Source organism: Stegostoma tigrinum, chromosome 8, assembly GCF_030684315.1.
Source record: "Stegostoma tigrinum isolate sSteTig4 chromosome 8, sSteTig4.hap1, whole genome shotgun sequence".
NCBI classification, from domain to species: Eukaryota; Metazoa; Chordata; class Chondrichthyes; order Orectolobiformes; family Stegostomatidae; genus Stegostoma; species Stegostoma tigrinum.
This window is the reverse complement of record NC_081361.1, coordinates 13,403,233-13,423,150: the sequence shown is the minus strand read 5'-3', so window position 1 is coordinate 13,423,150 and position 19,918 is coordinate 13,403,233. Positions and strand designations below refer to the sequence as shown.

Below are 19,918 nucleotides of genomic sequence, written 5' to 3'. Positions count from 1 at the left end.
ACAGATCCAGCTTCCTGACAACGAGCTCTCAAAGCAAACAGAACATCTTGAAACTCCTGTTTACATCTGTGATCCAAGATTCGCTGGATCAGATTAGCAGCCCCATCAATCAGTGAACTCATATTCTATGAAGACCACCTCGCTGACCTTGTTACAATCACTACAGACAGGACAGGGGATTGTATTCCATCTGGTATGACCTTGCCTAATGTGATCTTATCCATTTTGGGAGAAAAAAATAGAAAGGCAATACCTATTTTAAATGGAGAGGTTAGGAAATATTGATAGTCAGCAGAATCTGAATGTCTCTAAATGTACATCACTGGAAGTTAACGTGCTGGTACAAAGTGTAGCTGAAAAAGCAAATGTAATAATTGCCTTTTTCACAAAGAGATTGCGCTGTAATAGTAAAGAAGTCATCCTGAAATTGGATTGTTGAGATTACACCAATAACTTATCTCCTTACTGGAAGAGGGGCATTATTTACTCTAGAGAGGCAATAAAGGGGGTCTGGACAGACTCCTGCATTAAGACAATCTTGCAGTGGAAAAATGCTGAATAGGTGCAGGTTTTACTCCTGAGAATTTTTGAACAATGAGAAGCAGTGATCTCGTTGGTAAATGTTCAATTGATGGCAAGAGTATGTTTAGATTAGATTCCCTACAGTGTGAAAACAGGCCCTTCGGCCCAACAAGCCCACACCGTCCCTTGATATATCCCACCCAGGCCCATCCCCCTATAATCCTTACACCCCTGAATACTACGGGCAATTTAGCATGGCCAATCCACCTAACCGGCACATTTTTGGACTGTGGGATGAAACCGGAGCACCCGGAGAAAATCCATGCAGACACGGGGAGAATGTGCAAACTCCATACAAGCAGTTGCCCAAGGGTAGATTTGAACCCAGGTCTCTGGTGCTGTGAGAATGCAGTGCTAACCACTGAGCCACCATGCCGCCCCATGTATACAGAGTGTCATGGTCTCCAAACATAGGAGACAACCAATCAACGACTAAGACCTTTCATTCCCTCAATATGCAAAACATCTTTCAATCTTTGACTTGAATAAACTGGACAAATATGCTGAATTACACAGAGCTCACTTCATTGCAGGAACCAAACCATCTCATCCTCCTCTCTCCAGCCAACGTTCTGCCCAATTCCACCTGTCACTGTTACAGTCAAAAACAAGATGTGTTTCTTTTACTGCTGTGCTACCATGAAATCCAATAGCTAGTCTTATCTTTTCATCATTCCAGAGCTTCCTGGAACCTCAGCATCTCTTTGTAGCCTGTTTACAGTTGTAGACGGAACCTGGGAGCTTCCTGGTCTGTCTTCAGCTCACTTGTTTCAGGCATTCAGAAAAGCTAAAGCAAAATGTTCCTGGACGATTTTTTTTAAACTTATACTTGAAGGGGACGTCTGCTCATTTAAACAAATAAAGGTGTGATCCACAGAGGATCAGAATGAACTTGGGTGTTAGAATACGGTTGATATATAAAAAAATACACACACACACTCACTAGAATGTGACAGCATAAGAATGAATTGATTTGACTTATTTATTGTCACGTGTATTTTGTTACAAGTGAACAGTGTTTTATAGTGTGGCCATCTTAAAACACAGAAAATTAAAACAAAACATAGAATACAGAGGCAGAAAAACAAACAAAAGGTGTTTGGTTTTACAGTCCTTCTTGTTAAATACTCTGCCATGGGCCTGGTGGCCAGGCACAAGTCCCCCTCACAATGTCACTGCTGCTGGAACAAAGGTCACCACTCTTCAGCACCATCTGACCTCCACTAGCACCCTTGCGCAATGAGTCCTCACTGGGGGTTGTCAACGCAGAGGTCATCGATGCCATTGGGTACCATTAAGTGGCAGAGCTAACTCAGTCATTTGGGTCACCCATAGGGTTAGTCCTTAAGTGAGGAATGTATTGTTGCAATGACATCCAACTGTACAGGTACTAATGGCGTTTCAGTTTCACAATAATGGGACGTTTGCTGACTTACTTCTCATATCCAGAACTTCACCAATCATTTCTCCTGCCAACTATATCCTGTGTTTAGACACACAAGCACCAGCATATGCCTCAGTTGCATATGACAAGCTTCTCACTTTAAGTTCTAATTTGAGGCTATTCTCTCAAAAGAATCAGCCTGAGCTTCCGAAGCCATCACTGAACTCCTAGAACAAACACTTGCATGGATTCTAACACTGCATTTAACTCTGGTCTCGTTACAATAGGAAAGATGTTGTAAAACTTGAAAGGTTCAGAAAAGATTCACAAGGATGTTAAAAACTGAAAGAACTGCAGATGCTGTAAATCTGAGGAAAGGTCACCGGCTCCAAAACAAACTCTTTTTTCCTTCACAGATGCAGTCAGACCTGCTGAGCTTTTCCAGCAACTTTGTTTTTGACAAGGATATTGCTGGGAGTGGAGTGTTTGAGCTATAGGGACGAGCTGAATAGGCTGGAGCTAATATCCCAGAGTGTCAGAGGCTACGGGAAGACCTTGCAGGGATTTAAAATCATGAGGGGCATGGATACGGTGATGAGTCAAGGTCTTTTCCCTGGGATAGGGGAGTCCAAAACTAGAGAGCATAGATGGAAGGAGAGAGGGGAAAGATTAAAAAAACTAGTTCTGCGTTTTCATGCAGAGGGTGATGCACATATGGAATGAATTGCCAGAGGAAGTGGTAGAGGCAAGTACAATTACTACATTTAAAAGGCATCTTTTGGGTATATGAACAGGAAGGGTATGGAGTGTTATGGGGCAGTACTCGCAAATTGGACTAGATTCGTTTAGGATATCTGGTTCAGTTACTCGTGGTGTACCACAAGGATCTGTTTTGGGGCCACTGCTATTTTTCATTTTTATAATTGACCTGAATGAGGGTGCAGAAGGATGAGTTGGTAACTTTGCGGATGACACTAAAGTTGGTGGAGTTGTGGATAGTGCGGAAGAATGTTGCAGGTTACAGAGGGACATAGACAAGCTGCAGAGATGGGCTGATAGGTGACAAATGGAGTTTAATGCAGAAAAGTGTGAGGCGATTCACTTTGGAGAGAGTAACAGGAATACAGAGTACTGGGCTAATGGTAAGATTATTGGTAGTGTGGATGAGCAGAGAGATCTCGGTGTCCATGTGCATAGATCCCTGAAAGTTACTACCCAAGTTGATAGGGTTGATAAGAAGGCATATGGTTTGTTAGGTTTTGTTGGTAGAGGGATTGAGTTTTGGAGCTATGAGGTCATGTTGCAGCTGTACAAAACTCTGGTGCAGCCACACTGCGAGTATTGCGTACAGTTCTAGTCGCCACATTATAGGAAGGATGTGGATGCATTGGAAAGGGTCCTGAAGAGATTTACCAGGATGTTGCCTGGTATGGAGGGAAGGTCTTATGAGGAAAGGCTACGGGATGTGAGGCTGTTTTGAGACATTCAAGAGGATATGAGGATTACATAGGGTGGACAGTGAGTGCCTTTTCCCTTGGATGGAGATGGCTAGCACGGAGGGACATAGCTTTAAATTGAGGGGGTGATAGATATAGGACAAATGTCGGAGTTAGGTTCTTTACTCAGAGAGTAGTAAAGGCGTGGAATGCCCTACCTGAAATAGTAGTAGACTCACCAAGTTTAAGGGCATTTAAATGGTCATTGGATAAACATATGAATAATAATGGAATAGTGTAGGTTAGATGGGCTTCAGTTTGGTTTCACAGGTCAGTGCAACATCAAGGGCCGAAGGGCCTGTACTGCACTGTAGTGTTCTATGTTCTATGGTCGGCATGGACAAGATGGACCAAAGGGTCTGTTTCTACAGTGTACATCTCTATGACTCCAAATTGTCACATCACATTATATACAGGTCATTACCACATGTTTGCTTATAATGGATAAACAAAAAATCCAGTAGAAGATAGTCAAAGTTCAAACCTGGTTACACCTTTCCTTTTATTCATAATACTGAATAATGGAAGAAATTTAGAATGGGAGAACAAGAACAAAAAGAGGTGAATGCAGCGTTATTCTAGACACTGTCCCGAAGTTTATCCCACCAAAAATAGTATGCTCATAGTGCACGACCGCCAGCATATCTCAAAGTACTCTGCAGCCAAGGATGTACTTTCAAGGTGCAGTCACTGCTGTAATGTACAAGATACAGCAGCCAGTTTGTGTATTGCAACCTCCTACAAACCAGAGTGAGAGAGAAACTGTTTCAGTAACGTTGGTTGGAGATTAGATATTTAGCCATGACAGAAGTCTAGGAATAAGGGGTAAAGCGTTTATAAAGAGGTAAAGGTAAGCCTCTGGACTGAGATGAGGAAGAACTTCTTCACTCAGCGCAGTGAACCTGTGGAATTCTCTCCCTCAGAAATTTGTTGAGGCCAGTTCAACAGATATATTCAGGAGGGAGCTGGGCATGCCCCTTGCGGCGAAAGGGATCAAGGGGTATGAGCAGAAAGCAGGAGTTGGTACTGAGATTGTATGATCAGCCATGATCATATTCAAAGGGCCAAATGGCCTACTCCTGCATCTGTTTTCTACATTTCTATAATGTTAGCTCTACTACATTTCATTGAAAACAGTGCAATAGAATTCTGATAACAGTCATCATGTCAATGCCAGTCTTTCTGCCTTCTTTAAAAAAATGCATTATTAATGTGAAGAATGATGCATGTGAGCCCATATGCTGCTACCCGGTAATATTTCAATATTCCACATGCTAAAGTGAGAGCAAAACAAGTTTTGTTTGCTTCCTGATGGACATTGACCACTCAGGGCTGGTGATCACAAAATTGACAAATCTAATGCAATATACAGCACAGGAGAAAAATTAGTCAGTACATTGGAACAGAGAGAGACAGATAGAAAGCAACAGGATATGTGCAAAAATCAGTGCGGCAGAGGGCAATATCTTTGAAGTGAGAATCTCCGCGGGAATGGGATGGGGTGGAGGTAGAGACGGAAGTGTCCATTCTATACAGCCCACACAGAACAGAATGCCTTTTACAGTACTTAAACAAATATTTACAGGGTGAAAACTCATCCATGTTACACGTATCAAACAGGGATCTTGTAAGTGTCCCAACTATCAACATTTGGCAGTATTGCTGCAGTTAATGACACACGATGCCAAAATGTGTCACTGGGTGCAGTGATGTATTTGCACCTTGTGCTATTGAGTAGCACTGCATACATTATAAAGCAACAAAGATATTATGACACTTATGATATACATTGACTGTACGGAAGTATGTTCACTGCCCTTCACAAACCCTCCTGAACACAGTAGAGGATTCCTGATTCAAGTGAGGCTACACTGGTACTTTATAAATTACACGTGGTAGCCCAAACCCAAATGCCCACAAAATAAGTCCATTCGATCCCCCCTCCCCCTCACAATCACAATTCTTACACTTTTCTGACAAAAAGATTACAAACCTCAAAACCTTCAGTCATCTCTCCCTCCACTGATGCCAACTGATCTGAAGATTATCTGCAGCGTTGGTTTTTCCACACGCCGCACTCACAAACAGCCCTCCTCCGGCCTGGGGGATCGTGCCCCTGCCTGTGAATGATCAACTATTGTCATTGGTCCCAGTGCGGGAGGTTCCGTTCAAGGGACCGGCGTCTCCTCACTCAGCTGGCCCCCGGACACTTGCCCGCTGCTCCATCTAGTGGCCCTACCCGGAAGCCCCAGCCCTGACTCTCCAAGGAGCGCAACTCTAAAACAGACCTTCTTGTCCCGATGTCCCGAAACTCCTGGCACATCCCCACCCTTCCCTAACTCAGACGGAATCGAGAGAGTCCTCTCGCTTGACAATGATGCCATGATCGGGCGAAAAGGACACATTGCGGCTAACGTAAAGCCAGAAGAGAGTGGAAACTGCAGCAACTCATTCAGCTCTGAAACGTCATCTACAACTCTCAGATATTCTGGCTTATCTGCATCTTAACAGCATTTACCCACCTTGGTTCCATTAGCCACTACTCTTATCCAGTAAATGTCAATCCCCACCTCTACATTTTTTTTTCCGTAACGAGAGGCTATGGGATAAAGAGGTTTCGATCTCCATTATGTTCGCTTTGTATCATTATGTGGAGAGACTGGAAGCTTGGTGAATTGGGTACTTAACAGTGACTCTAGACATCTCCAGCTATTATTGGCTTCCACCAGTTAAAAGGCAATAAAGGTCTGAGACTGACTCAAGGTTTGTCAGAATATTGGACAAAATTTTCATAAGTATGCTCTGATTATTGTCTTACAGAGGAGCCAGCATTGACTGGCTGATTTCATTGTCAATAAAGACAGGATGTAAAAATGGATTCAACTCCAAAGCCATGTCATTAACTCAGAGCTCACGTGTAGAAAAGGATTAGAAAGATTGATTCCTTGATTCGATTCATTGCTGAGCTTGCTCAGCACTGTTGGGCACAGGGCGGGTCTAATTGGTTGGCTCTGAAAACTAGAAGGGAAGCAAAACTAAAACCAGTGACAAATCAGCTGTGTCCGTTGCCTTGGGCAGAGCTGCCAGCTGTGGGTATGATCAGACTGGTATGTGAAGGCTGCTTAGTGGAATATCTCTTGACAGTCTCTGCGCCAACTCTGAATGAAGGAGCAGCAGCTGGATAATAAAAACCAAGCTTAAGCATAAAAAAGAATAAAATGCCACCAAACAACCTGAACAGAAAAAGGGCTGTTGTCACATAAATGCTTCCATTAACTGAAGGTGAAGATAAATTTCAGTGCCTTTCACTCCAACCTGTTTAATTGACTATAAATGTGATTTATAAACATGTATGGCATTCTGACAGTAAATGATTAATTCAAAAACAAAAAAAAAGGCTCTGGATAGTAGCACTCTCACCCAAGTCACCCCACTCCACAAACTTTAACAGAAAATCTCAGTCAACACATCAGTGCGTTACCAAGGGAACACTGTATTGTCAGAGGTTCCTGTTTTTCGATGAGACAGTAGGCCAGAGAGTGATATAAAAATATTTTGTGCCTTGCTCTAGTTCCATCTGCTTCAGAGGTGTGTGCTGACACATCTGAACAGGTTGATTAGAAATTGTTAAATGAATAAGGTAGATTAATCTGTAATTAGCATACTGTTGTGGGAGCTTGCTGGGCACAAACTGGCTATATTTCCCTCATTATAGCAGTGACTAGACTTCAGTGCCTGCAAAGTGTTCTGGGATGTCCTAATGTCTTCAACAGGTGCTATATAAATGCAAGTTATTTTTCTGTACAGCAGCCAAGAAAACATCAGCTGGCGAAATGAATGCTGAAGGAAAATAATGTATACAATTTACATATATGCATGAGACTGAATTTTGAGGTGGTGCCCTCACCTACTATATCTGGTGCACTTTCCAGCAAACACCACTAAGCAGTGTTCCAGAGCCAGGAGAATTAGGATTAGAATTTATTGTCATGTGTACTCAAATAAAATGGCAGGTATACGGAGTTCAGATAAAGATAAAGGTGGAATCCAAATGAACAGACTTGAAGGACTGAATGGCCTGCAGTATTCTATAATGCTTAGAAATTTTCTGGAACTATTTTGTCTGGGTATGAGCAAGCTCATTGCTCCCCATTTCTGATTGTGCTCACTGTCCACCCAGTGCCACAAATAGGATTCAAAACAAACACACAGATCTGAAGATATTCATATTGCTCGTCAGTTATTTCTTCATCGTGACATTTAAAAAATGAAGCTCCCCGATCTGATTTCCTACTGAAACTCCTGCCGATCACCTCTTGATGCCAAATTTCACACAGAGGTGAGGAATAATGGATAATGAATTGCACACAACTTTTTAACCCACTGCAAACTTGAGGTCCAGAAAACTCAACCAGCAAGCCAATTTTCCAAAAGAAACAAAAGAGATCTTTTCTAACCATTTTAAATCATATTAGCCTTGGCTCTTGCCTCAGATTCAAAAGGTCACAGGTTCAAGCCTCATATGAGTGACTTGGAACAGGTATTCGAGGTGATCACTTCAATGCAGTACTGAGGGAGTGCTGCACTGACAGCAGATGAAGGACACGAAACAAAGGCCATCTCTGGCCTGTGTGCAATAAGCACTTCCCAAAGAAAACCAGCCACGTTTCTCTCAGTAGCTTAAGCAATGCTTATCTATCAGCTAAAAACAAATTGATGTAGACAACACATTTCTGTTTATGGAACCTTGCCCTTTGCAAATTGGTTTCAGTGTTAGCCCACAAAACAAAAAAGAAAAGGACAGCAATTCAAGGTAATTCAATGCTTGTTAAGTGATGAGGACTTGGATTGTGCAGGCTAGGCGGAGCAGCTATGGGAGATGCAGGGTTACAGGGATGGGTGGGGGTGGTGCATGGGATGCTATTCGGAGTGTTGGTGTAGATTCAATGGGCTAAATGGCCTGATTCCACTTTGTAGGGATTCTATGATCTTCAGAATGCAAGAAGTGCAAGCTCTTTTCTAACGGGTACAGTAATAATCTGTGGGAGGGGCACATCAGTTGTATAAATACTCCTGTGGCATTTCCCATTTCTGCTCTTTTTTTTACATAATCACGACCACTCCCATTCCAATGCGTCTTTACATTGTAACCTCAACTGTTTCCTCTGCCGATCTCCATAGCTGTGATAACTCTTCGCTGACCAGGCAAAAAAAAAGCTTAAAAATTGGAATTCTGGATAATATTCCACCAATAAAGGTGGAGTATCATTGACACGTTTAACCTCGAGCAGCAGAGGATCATCTTTGGTAACCTTTAACCACACCCAAGAGTATTAGGATCCTCACAGATAAAAATTGACACTTTTTTGAAGATCTACAGTCTCCAGAGAGCTGGGCTGCAACACTCAAAATAAATTAGCATAGCTTATGGAATACTGTGTCCAGTTCAGGTCAGCTCTTGCCCTTCTGTTAAAGAAAGGATATTCTTAAAATGAAGATGGTTCAGAAGAGATTTACCAGGATGTTGTCATGTATGGAAGGTTTGAATTATAAAGAAAGGCTGGGTAGGCTGGGGTTTTTTTCACTGTAGCTGGGAGGTTGAGAGGCAACCTTATAGAAGTTTACAAAATAATGGGAAGCATAGTTAGGGTTACTGGCATTTGTCCTTTCCCTAAAGTGGGACATTTCAAGACTGGGGGCACATTTTTAAGGTGAGAAGAGAAAGATTGTAAAATAATTTGCCCCTCCTGTCTTTTTAAAGAGTGATTTCAGTGTGGAATGAACTTTGTGAGAAAGTGGTGGATGTGGGCACGATTACAATGTTTAAAAGATACTTGGATAAGTACATGAACAGGAAGGGTTTGGAGGGATATGGGCCAGAAGCTGACAGTTGGGACTAGTTTCATTTGGGATCATGTTCGGCATGGGCTGGTTGGACTGAAGGGTCTGTTTCCATGCTGTATAACTCCAAAGTGCTCAAGGGGTTAACAGCAAGCTAAAGACTTTGAAAAATCTATAGTATAAAATCTAAAGTTTTGCATATATAAATGTTTGCTGAATGTTAGTTTTATTTACTCACCCCTTCTCTTCCCATATTAGGTATTTTTATTCACTGGTACCCTCGGATCTCTATAATTTATACCTCAGTCTAACATTGACAGCAGCAAACAGAAGCCCTGACAAACCCCTGACTCACTGACCCAGAATTCTCTAGCTTCAACATGCTACCTTCCCTGGTGTTATATGTGTCTCAAATGCCAAGACAAACTGAGACTGCAAGTCAAGTATTGACTTTAATGATCATCAGATCAGACGATTCTTTCAGCGCTAAGTCCCACGCAACAGATGAAGAAGCACATCTTAACTACTGAACAGTGCAAGCACATAATTCATGTGTTACTGCAGAATACTATCGCCAGGAATAACTATTGTGCCCTCTCAACAGGTTGGAAACTTCCACCTGGCTCTTGCCCTTCTGTACACAAGCAACTGGCATTCATACAGCATCTTCAATGTAGCAAATAGCCCAAGAAACCTGAACAGACACTGCTCATCTCTCAATCACATAAGGAGATTTGAGGATAGGAAACCAGAACTTGCTCAAAGGGTAGGTTTGAAGGAACAGGAAGGTCTTAATGGAAGAGAAGGTGAGAGCACATAGGTGAAAAGAAAATAAAACAAGAAAGGCACATGTGGTGGAGACATTTTTGGATTTTTTAAAAATTCATTCAGAGGGATGTAGGTATTGTTGATTGAGCCAGCATTTATAACCTATATCTAGTTGCCCTCAAGAAGGTGGTGGTGAGCTACCTCCTTGAACTACAGCAGTCTACGTGCTGGAGGTAGACCCACAATACTCTTAGACAGGAAATTCCAGGATTTTTGACCTAGCGACACTGAAGAAACTGCCATATATTTTCAAATTCGGAGATGTGTGACTTGGAAAGGAACTTGCAATGTGGTGATGCTCCCATGTATCTGCTAACCTTATCCTTCTAAATCGAAGTGGTCACAGGTTTGGAAAAACTGTGGTTTAAGATCTACAAATTGTTGTCTAATCGTCTAAGAGTCAATACCATGGAGTGGATTAAGCACTATGTTGATGTCATATGTACTTAGTGGAAAAACAAATTATCATTTTGAAGGATTAAGACCCACCATTCAAATCCTCTTCAGTCTCTTGGCAGAGTTGGGGGGGGGGGTGCAAAAGATGCGAGATTTAGATAATTTAATAAATTTATTTTAAAGTTTGAATTTTGAATTAGTGGCATTTAGATTTTGGTCTGTATGAGGCTGTTTAATGATTAACTTGTTGATATTTCTCGAGTCAAGATTTCTTTTAAAACCAGAATGATGGGGGTTTGCAATGGGAGAGTTTTATGAGCATACATTGCAAACATGGCAGTCTATTAGGCTGCCATCATTTTGAAGGATGGAGATTGATATTTTTTGCTTATGTGAAACCCTTGTTGCTTAGAAAGGTTTGAGTGGCAGTTTGCACAAGTCCTGATTGAGGTATACGTGCAAACAGTTCTCTTGGAGCAGGGAGTAAGTTCAGAGAAGTTAGCTTATTTCAGCAGGAGTAATTTGTAAGTGCCAGACCAGAATTCTTTGATCAGAATTGTGAAAGGCTTATTTGAAGCTGAGAAAGGCTAGCCTCAGTTATATGAGTACTCAAGGAAGAGGCTAGCAAACTGTCAAGTCAAACCTGCAGATGATATAGAGAAGGGAATTCTCCTTGTGTTTGTAGTACTGTGACAGAATTCTGTTGAGATAGATGGAATTTTGTATTGTACTTTTTAAAAACCTGTCAAATTATATTATATGTAAAGAGCTCGGCTTATTTTCTTTCACAATAGCTATTTTCTTTCACATAATAAACATCTGTTCTATTGTTTAAACAAGATCTGCAGCACTGCAGGGTTGTGTTTTGATTAAAAAGAACACCTCATTAAATAAAATAAAATTTTAAACTGATCTATCAAGCCAGATATTATTGATGGATCTGATTTGTTCAGTAATAACATCATGGAGTCATAGCACTATGTAGCAATGTCCATCATGCTAGTGAAATTGGGACATACAATAAATGATTTTTTTTAAGAACCTCATCTCGGTAGACTAGTCTTTAGGGTTCCTCTGCCATGCCAGAACAAGGAGGTCCTGTAGATTGCAAATCTAAAAACAGAATGCTGCCAGTAAACTTACTGCATGGTGACCAATGGTGCAGACAGCCTCTTACAACAAATGGTCAGCAGCGGAGACCTGAAGATTCCTTCAGACACAGCATTAGGGCTCAGGGACATAGCATCAGAACAAACTATACATTCAAAAACCCTACAAAAGAAATCCAAGTGACAAGATTTAACAAGGCTAGAGAGCAATTGGACATGTGAGGCTCTGCAAATAATATAGAGATTTTGGGTGGACAAGGGAAACTGTTTCAAGGAAAGGAAGAATATAATTACAAGCTGAGAAAATTGAAGGTAAAAGTTCCAGGACCAAAGCAGCAGAGGAATAACAGGAAACTCACAAATAGTAGGATTCACCTAGAGAAGCAGCAACAAATACGGGAATCCTCCACTGGACTAGTTAAGGCCAGGAATCCTTCATTTTAGCTGCAGAAGGTAGTGATTCCCCCATTTTACTTCCAAGAAAGCAAGTAACACCTCTAGTAGTAGAGGACGCAGTGACACAGCTATTACTGAACAATTAAAATCCTTCTAAGCAAGAAACATAAAATAATCACAATGAGATAGGCTGGCATCAGAAATAGAATTACCTTAGGGTCATTGAGACATACAGCACGGAAACAGACCCTCTGGTCCAATTAGTCCGTGCTGACCTAATATCCTAAATTAATCTAGTCCCATTTGCCGGCATTTGGCCCACATCCCTCCAAACCCTTCCTGTTCATTACCTATTCAGATGCCATTTAAATGTTGTATTTGTACCCGCCTCCATCACTTCTTCCAGCAGATAATTTCAGACACGGACCATGCTCTGGGTGAAAAAGTTGCCCCTTGAGTGCCTTTGAAATCTTTCCCCTCCCACCATAATTCTATGCCCTCTAGGTTTGGACTCTTCTACCCTGGGGAGAAGACTTTAACTGTTCACCCAATCCATGCCCCTCAGGATTTTACAAAACTCTGTAGGGTCACCCCCACGCCTCCAATGTTCCAGTGAAAATAGCTCCAATCTTTGCGGCCTCTCCCCATAACTCAAACACTCCAACCTTAGCAACACCCTTGTAAACCTTTTCTGAGCCCTACCAAGCTTCACAACATCTTTCCTATAGCAGGAAGCCCAGAATTGAACACAGTATTCCAAAAGTGGCCTAACCAATTGTCCTGTACAGCCATAAAGGCCAAATGTATCAAACACCTTCCTTACCACTCAGGAAGACATAGTTTCAGAGAGAGATGGGCAAAATAGAATGCAAAATTGGACATCCTGGAGAAAATTACCAAGCTTCTAAACAGCTTAACAAGTAAATATACTCAGAAACACAATGAGGAATATAGCAGATGTCATTATTATTTACCAAGGGCTAAATGAAATATCATAAATTCAAATAGGTGCTGAAATGTCCAATTATTTTTAATTTCAGAATGAACAAGTATTGCCCTTTCAAGAATTTTAACAGAAAACTTAAGCATCCAGGGAAATCCATAGACAAGTTAATAAATGATTGCTGCACATCTCTGGAAAACTAATAGTTTAAAATCAGATGATGAGGCAAGATTATTGTTGGAATTGCTGATGGTTCTTTATCAGATTTACTGCAGTCCAAAGAAGATTTGGCTCTAACAAAGGCCATTTTTTGGTGGGTGAAGCCCAAATTTAGAAACATACTCAATCTTTTAAAAAAAACAATTATACCACAAGATAACAGCAGAATCTATCCAGATTTAAGAGGTAGAAAACCACAACAGACACATGAAAGCAAATCAATACAGGAAGTAGGACGAACACCAGATACTAAAAAAGTCCTCTTCAGTGCTAGAGAGCAAGGAAACCTCACAAGTAGTCTCCAGCACTTAAAAAAAATCTGTAACAATTGGCACATTTTCTGAAAGTAGCCCAAGTCAAATACAGTCACAAAAAAGCAAGAAGTCAAATAACTACCCACACAAAAAAGGATTAATGAGGTCAAATAGTCCACAATAGAAGAAAAATAAAGTATTCTTAGGGAAAATGCATGATCCAAATCTAGCCTTTCAGCATGGGGACATTTATATCACTAAAGATCTCAATAACTTCAAACTTGACACGTGGGACAGGCATCACTACATGATCTGATTGTGAACTGCGGCTGGAAACACACTGTTCACAGCTAGCAACAATACAATGACAGTCCAGGAGGTATAGAACTTAAAATTTAACAAGTTATGCTTCAAACAAGTCTCCAACACAAGGGCCATCAGATAGTTGAGAACATATTCAGAATTCAGTTAAGAATACTCACTCAAGCATGAATTTAATCTCCTTATCCCAGGAAGAATCCTCAGAAATTGTGAGAGAGGTCTTGGTAAGTAAGAAAAAATCCTCAAATTGCAAAAAAAAACTGAGAAAGTGAATATGGTGGTTTCATCAACACTATAATCAGTGAGACCAAATGAAAGCAACCAAGTGAAATCAACAAAGTTAAAGACCCTACAAAACAGCAGAAGGAGGAATAAAAATCTCCTCATGTAAATTGAAGATACAATGTATATAATTTTTAAATTCACTCCCGGGATGTGGCTGGGCCAGCATTTATTGCTTGTCCCTAGTTGCCCTTAAGGTGGTGGTGGTGACCTACCTTCTTGAACTGCTACAGTCCAAATGCTGTATCTTGACCCACAAGGCCCTTAAGGAGGGAATTCCAGGCTTTTGACCCAGTGACACTGAAGGAACAGTGAAATATTTCCAAGTCAGGAGGGGAGTCGCTTGGAGGAGAACTTGGAGGAGGTGATGTTCCCATGTATCAGCTGCCTTCCAGATGGTAGTGGCCGCGGGTTTGGAAGGTGCCATTTGCAACCCCATGGAAGCCACAACTGAGAGTGAATGACCAATACCAGAGATCTAGGATACCGTCTAGAAAAAAAATAACTTGTTCGGATATCCAGAATATCACAAAAAGAAACTGTCTGTTTCAACAACACAACTTTGCTCCCCAAAGGAAGTGCACAAGATCAAAGAAGGTCCTCTAGGTGTTACAATGGAGTCATTTCCTGTTTCATCAGGAAAGACTAAGGAAATCCAAGGGATTAAATGTCCTCCACTTTACATGGACTTTCAGACTTCACACTCTTAGCAGTGTCTGCCACTTGAGCTCCTGGTATCCTCAACTGAGGTATATCAGAGTGCAAAACAGCTTGACTACTCAATTATTCTGGACTTGTGTTTGATGTCAGATGCTGAAGTGATTTTGAAGTCCGAAATTCAGCTCATCCTGTCAGGAAAAGTATCAGCTGTCAATGGTCTTCAAACTAAAGACCTATTGATCTTCCACATTTAAAGAAAATGTAGGAGAACATTACTGCAGATGCTGGAATCTGTACTGGAAACAACAAATGCTGGAAATCACAATGGGTCAAGCAGCATCCACAGAGGAGAGAGCAAGCTAACTTTTTGTGTCTAGATGACTCTTCAGAGCAGAGCATCTAGACTCACAACATTAGCTTGCTCTCTCTCCATGGATGCTGCCTGACCCACTATGTTTTATTTTAAGAGAATGTGTTCCAGAAGAATAGTGAAGCCACCAGATAGTCTGCAACTGTGAAGTAAAAGACCCGGAGATTTGAGGGGTGGAAGGAAACATTGTTATAGTATAAATAACAGGAAGAAAACCTTGGGTGGTAGGGGAGGTGGGGGTGGGGGAAGTGTTACACAGCGGTGTGAGGGTCTGTAAAAAAAGGGTCACCTTGAGGAGTGCCTTAAATATCGCACACCATGACGACATCACACAGACATCATGGGAGAACAGGTTATTGACCTGAAGAAGTAAGATTAACCAGCCATCTAGGTGCTCCTTAAAATCTCCATAACAAAGCCGATGACATCAGTGAAACTTATACCTAGTTACTAACATGCAATGAGCAACATCTTGTTTATCTCACCAGATCAAGTGAACCCTATGGATCCCTGTCCTAAGAGAGGATCATGGCAGTGAACCTATCTCATGGTGAACGAAAACACAGTTAACCTCATACAGGTGGGCTGCTCATCCCAATCAGATGTAGAAGGCATGGCTGCCAATGTTAAACCAATAACAACTGGGCAAGTGCAAGGGAGGGCGGCACGGTGGCCCAGCAGTTAGCACTGGTGTCTCACAGCACCAGGGATCTGGTTTCAATCCCAGCCTCAGGCAACCATTTGTGTGAAGTTTATACATTCTCCCCATGTATGTGTGCGTTTCTTCCAAGTTCTCTGGTTTCCTCCCACAGTCCAAAGATGTGCAGGTTAGATAGCTTGGCCATGCTAAATTGCCCACTGTGTCTAGGAATGTGTGGGCTAGGTGGATTGGCTATGGGACATATAGGGTTACACGGATGGGGTGGGTCTGGGTGGGATGCTCTTCAGAGGGGTGGTGTGGAATCAATGGGCTGAATGGCCTGCTTCCACACAGTAGATTCTATGAGGTCTGAACTGAAAGACCATGGAAGTCAAAAATAGCAACTCAAAATTAGGATGAACGTAGAACCTGAAAAAATCACTTAATTGAAATGTACAAGTTCACTGAACGAGGCTGCAGGGAGGGTGGTCACAGGGCACTAGAAACATGGATAATAAAATGTGAGGCTGGATGAACACAGCAGGCCCAGCAGCATCTCAGGAGCACAAAAGCTGACGTTTCGGGCCTAGACCCTTCATCAGAGAGGGGGATGGGGTGAGGGTTCTAGAAAAAATAGGGAGAGAGGGGGAGGCAGACCGAAGATGGAGCGAAACATGGATGCTCCTCAGAGAGGATGTCAGGAATATTACCCAGTCAGTGCACCCAGAAGGAACAGAAGTAGCTTAATGCAGGACTCTGCACCCCCGTAGAGAATGGGACTGCAGTCAGCTGTGCTGCATTCTTCTGTAGGGTAAGTTTGAAAACTAGTACACAAATTAAACCAGGGAAGAGAACATAGCTCTTGAGAGATAGATGCTGACAGACATGCAGGAAATTTGTGTCTATTGGATGACATGTAGCTGTAATGATTGTAACAAGCCCATCAAATGAGTTCCCTGATGGGACCAGGTTAACAGCCCCAGTCAGGGAGCCCTGTCTGACAGATAGGAGCAGGACGGTCAGAGATTCTGTTCACTCACAATTGGCTCTAAGGAGGCCGGACCAGTGTCATGTACTATGCACGGGTAAATAAAGGGTGACTTGGTGAGGGGATACTGGCCTCTGTTGAATTATTTTAATAGTTATAGGCTCTGAATCACAACTGCATTATCCTAATTATTAAAGATACAGACATATGAAAAAGGATGTTCTCTAGTAAGTCAGACATCGAGTAATCAGCTCACTGGAGGTAATCTGAGGACAAGGTTCAAATCGCAACACTGCTGAATCAAAATTTTTGATCAAAATTTCTGTGCTTGTTCAAGAGTTCCCCATTTACATTCAGTGCAAATCAAGACATGAAAGAGTCAGCAGCTGTGCTTTGGAGATGTACAAATTGGCCTCACTTCACCCCTTTCTCATCCTTAAATATTCCCACCTCCCTTCACAACGGTGCTGACTCTGGCTGGGATATACTTCCACGGGTGCCAAGAGACATCCGGGATCTCTTGCCAAGTGGCCAACCTTCACTCAAGAGCCGAGACAGCAGATGCCAGTAAACTCTTAACCACAGACTGTACCACTCAGTATCGTTGGTTAGTAAGGAGGCGGGAAACTGTGGAAAGGATTCTGTTCCCACACCGCAGGTACACAGGCGAGATGTAGTTCTCAAAAAAGCAAATAAAATGAAAATCAGAGAATGAAGTTTACAAAAATGGGCTTATCCCTATTAGGAGGGGGAATACCAAAGTACTGATGTACTAAATTGATGCAAGAGTTTTTTTTTCAATTATTTGTAAATTAGAAGTTCTGACTGCAGCATCTAATTGGAGGAGACTGTACAGATATGTTTTAGAATTCATACCCATATCCATTTTCATATGAGAATTCTATCTAAGTTCTTAACTAAGGATGAAAGGAGAGGTTGCTCTCATCAAGGGAGAAATGATGGCAGCAATACAGCCAAAGTGATCAAAATATTTGAGAAAAATCTTTACGCTCATTAGAAGTTATATCTTTTTTTTTTAAAAAGGGGGCTGGTAGGAGGATAGGAAATGCTTGCTGTTTGAGACGTACAAATGTAACATTTTTGTAAAGCAGACAGAAATGCTTAGGTGTCGAATTTTGTACTGCAACGACTCACTTTCACACTGGGTTATGAGTGCCAGAACTTAAGCCCGGGAAATTAACTCTTTTAAACAGTTAGACCTATAAAGTAGTTCTGTTAAATTTGACAGCACTTGGCAAAAGTGAGAGCATGCTGGCACAAGGGTGTGATTGTGCTCAGTACACGCAACGTAGAAGGTAAGGGTGTAGATACAGGTTTAGTAAGGTGGTGGCACAAACAAGCATATGCAAATTTGGGGAAAGGGTGCCTGGGTCATTTGGGTTTAATTATTCTTCGGTGCAAGATATTGAGATTTACAAATGTGGGTGTAACTTTTGGTACCCATGATCCCATGATGGTGATGGTAAAAGCGTGGATACAATGACATTTTTGGTACAATGAGAGAGGTGGCATACCTGTGGGGCTATGTAGTATGAGAGATTGGGGTAGGAGACTCATGGATAACATGTGAATCAAAGACAGGTGTGGGAGATGTAGGTTCTCGTTCATTGAGCACCTATCAGTGCTTTAGAAAGTGTGTTCAATAGCAATGGCACAGTGAACCTGAACCAGGCTGGAGTCGATGTTTTTGCCAACCACATCGCTAGGGGAGTACAGGGAATTATAATCTGAATAATGAAGGCAAGGTATCATACTTTGGAAGATGCAGCAAATCAATGTAGGTTCAAGCCCAACAGGGAAAGATAACATGGGAAATGACAGAAATGATAGAATGGATTAAAAATGTAAAATAGTCACCAATAAAGAAGACTAGAATTTACAAAAAGTGGCAATAAAAGTATAAAACTAAAAAGTTCTTGTATTGAACATATGCAAATTGGATGCAAAATGAATAAACTGACAGGACAGATAGAAGTAAATATGATCTGGGAGTCATTACAGAAATGGCTGCAGGATGATACTGATTTGAATTAGAATCTTGAAGAGTACAGGACATTTAAGAATGACTGAAAAGTAGGAAAAGGTGGTGGTGTGGCTCTGCTAAGTAATGATGGTATTACAAAATAGAAAGGGATGATCCAAGTTCAGGAAACCAAGGTATGGAAACAATTTTCCTAAAAACAAGAATTGATGAAGGCCAGATATCACTTGTGAAAATGCTGCACTGTTGTCCCCTACCAGTAAGCAGAGGCTACGATGGAATATAAAAGCAGAAATAATGAGAGCTTGTCAGAAAGGCAGAGATAATCATGGGAGCTTTTAATCTATATATAGGCTGGAAAGGTCAGATGGGCAAAGGCCTTCTACATGACGATTTCATGAATGTTCTCAGATAGTTTCTTAGAGTAGCATTTCTGGAGCTGGTCAGAGAGTATGCTGTCCTAAACCTGGTGTGGTACGAGGAAATAGGATTAACGAATAATCTGATTGTGAAGGTGTCCCTTGATAGGAGTGACCATAGTACAAATGAATTTTACAATGTGTCAGAATTCAGAGCGTAGATACATTTCAAGTAAGAAAAATTCCATGAGATGGATCTACCATCCGTGGTTAGCTAGAAATATTAAGGATAGATTCAAACTATAGAAATCCGGTGTCAAAATCCTGGAATTGTAGGTCAACTTACAGCACATAGACAGTAGTAGTTCAAGAAGGCAGCTCACCATCATCTTCTCAAGGGCAACTGGGGATGGGCAATAAATGTTGACAGCCAGTGACGCTCACATCCAGTGAGTGAATGAACAGAAAAATTATTTCATTGTGCAAAGACAGGTGGCAGAATATAAAGAAAACCAAAGAACAACTAAAAAAAATTAAAAAGGGAAAAGTTATACAAGAAAGACAGCTGGCCAGAAATATGAAAACAGATAGGAAGAGTTTTAATCCATATTTAATGTGAAAAAGTGTAAGCAAAGTGAGCATTGGTCCTAAAGAGAGAGAGACTGGACAATTAATAAATCGAAAATTAGGAAATGACAGATGAATTGAACAGGTATTTTGCATCTGTCTTCACTACAGAGGATATAAATGATACGCCAGAAACAGTAATAAATCAGAACATGGAAAGGAGAAAGGAATGGAAGAAAATTACAATCACCAGAGAAGTGGCACTGTGTAAATTATTTGAG

The 19,918-nt window shown here is 41.4% G+C and overlaps 1 protein-coding gene across 2 annotated transcripts in view; it reads right to left on the bottom strand.

The window, feature by feature from the left end:
* pappa2 (pappalysin 2) overlaps positions 1 to 5,548 on the bottom strand; it is a 525,171-nt gene extending 519,623 nt beyond the window's left edge. For both annotated transcript variants that reach the window (XM_059647765.1, XM_059647766.1), the window contains exon 1: positions 5,456 to 5,548. The gene's annotated coding sequence lies outside the window, so the exon portion shown is untranslated. The remainder of the gene's footprint in view (positions 1 to 5,455) is intronic.
* Positions 5,549 to 19,918: the final 14,370 nt, after the last annotated feature.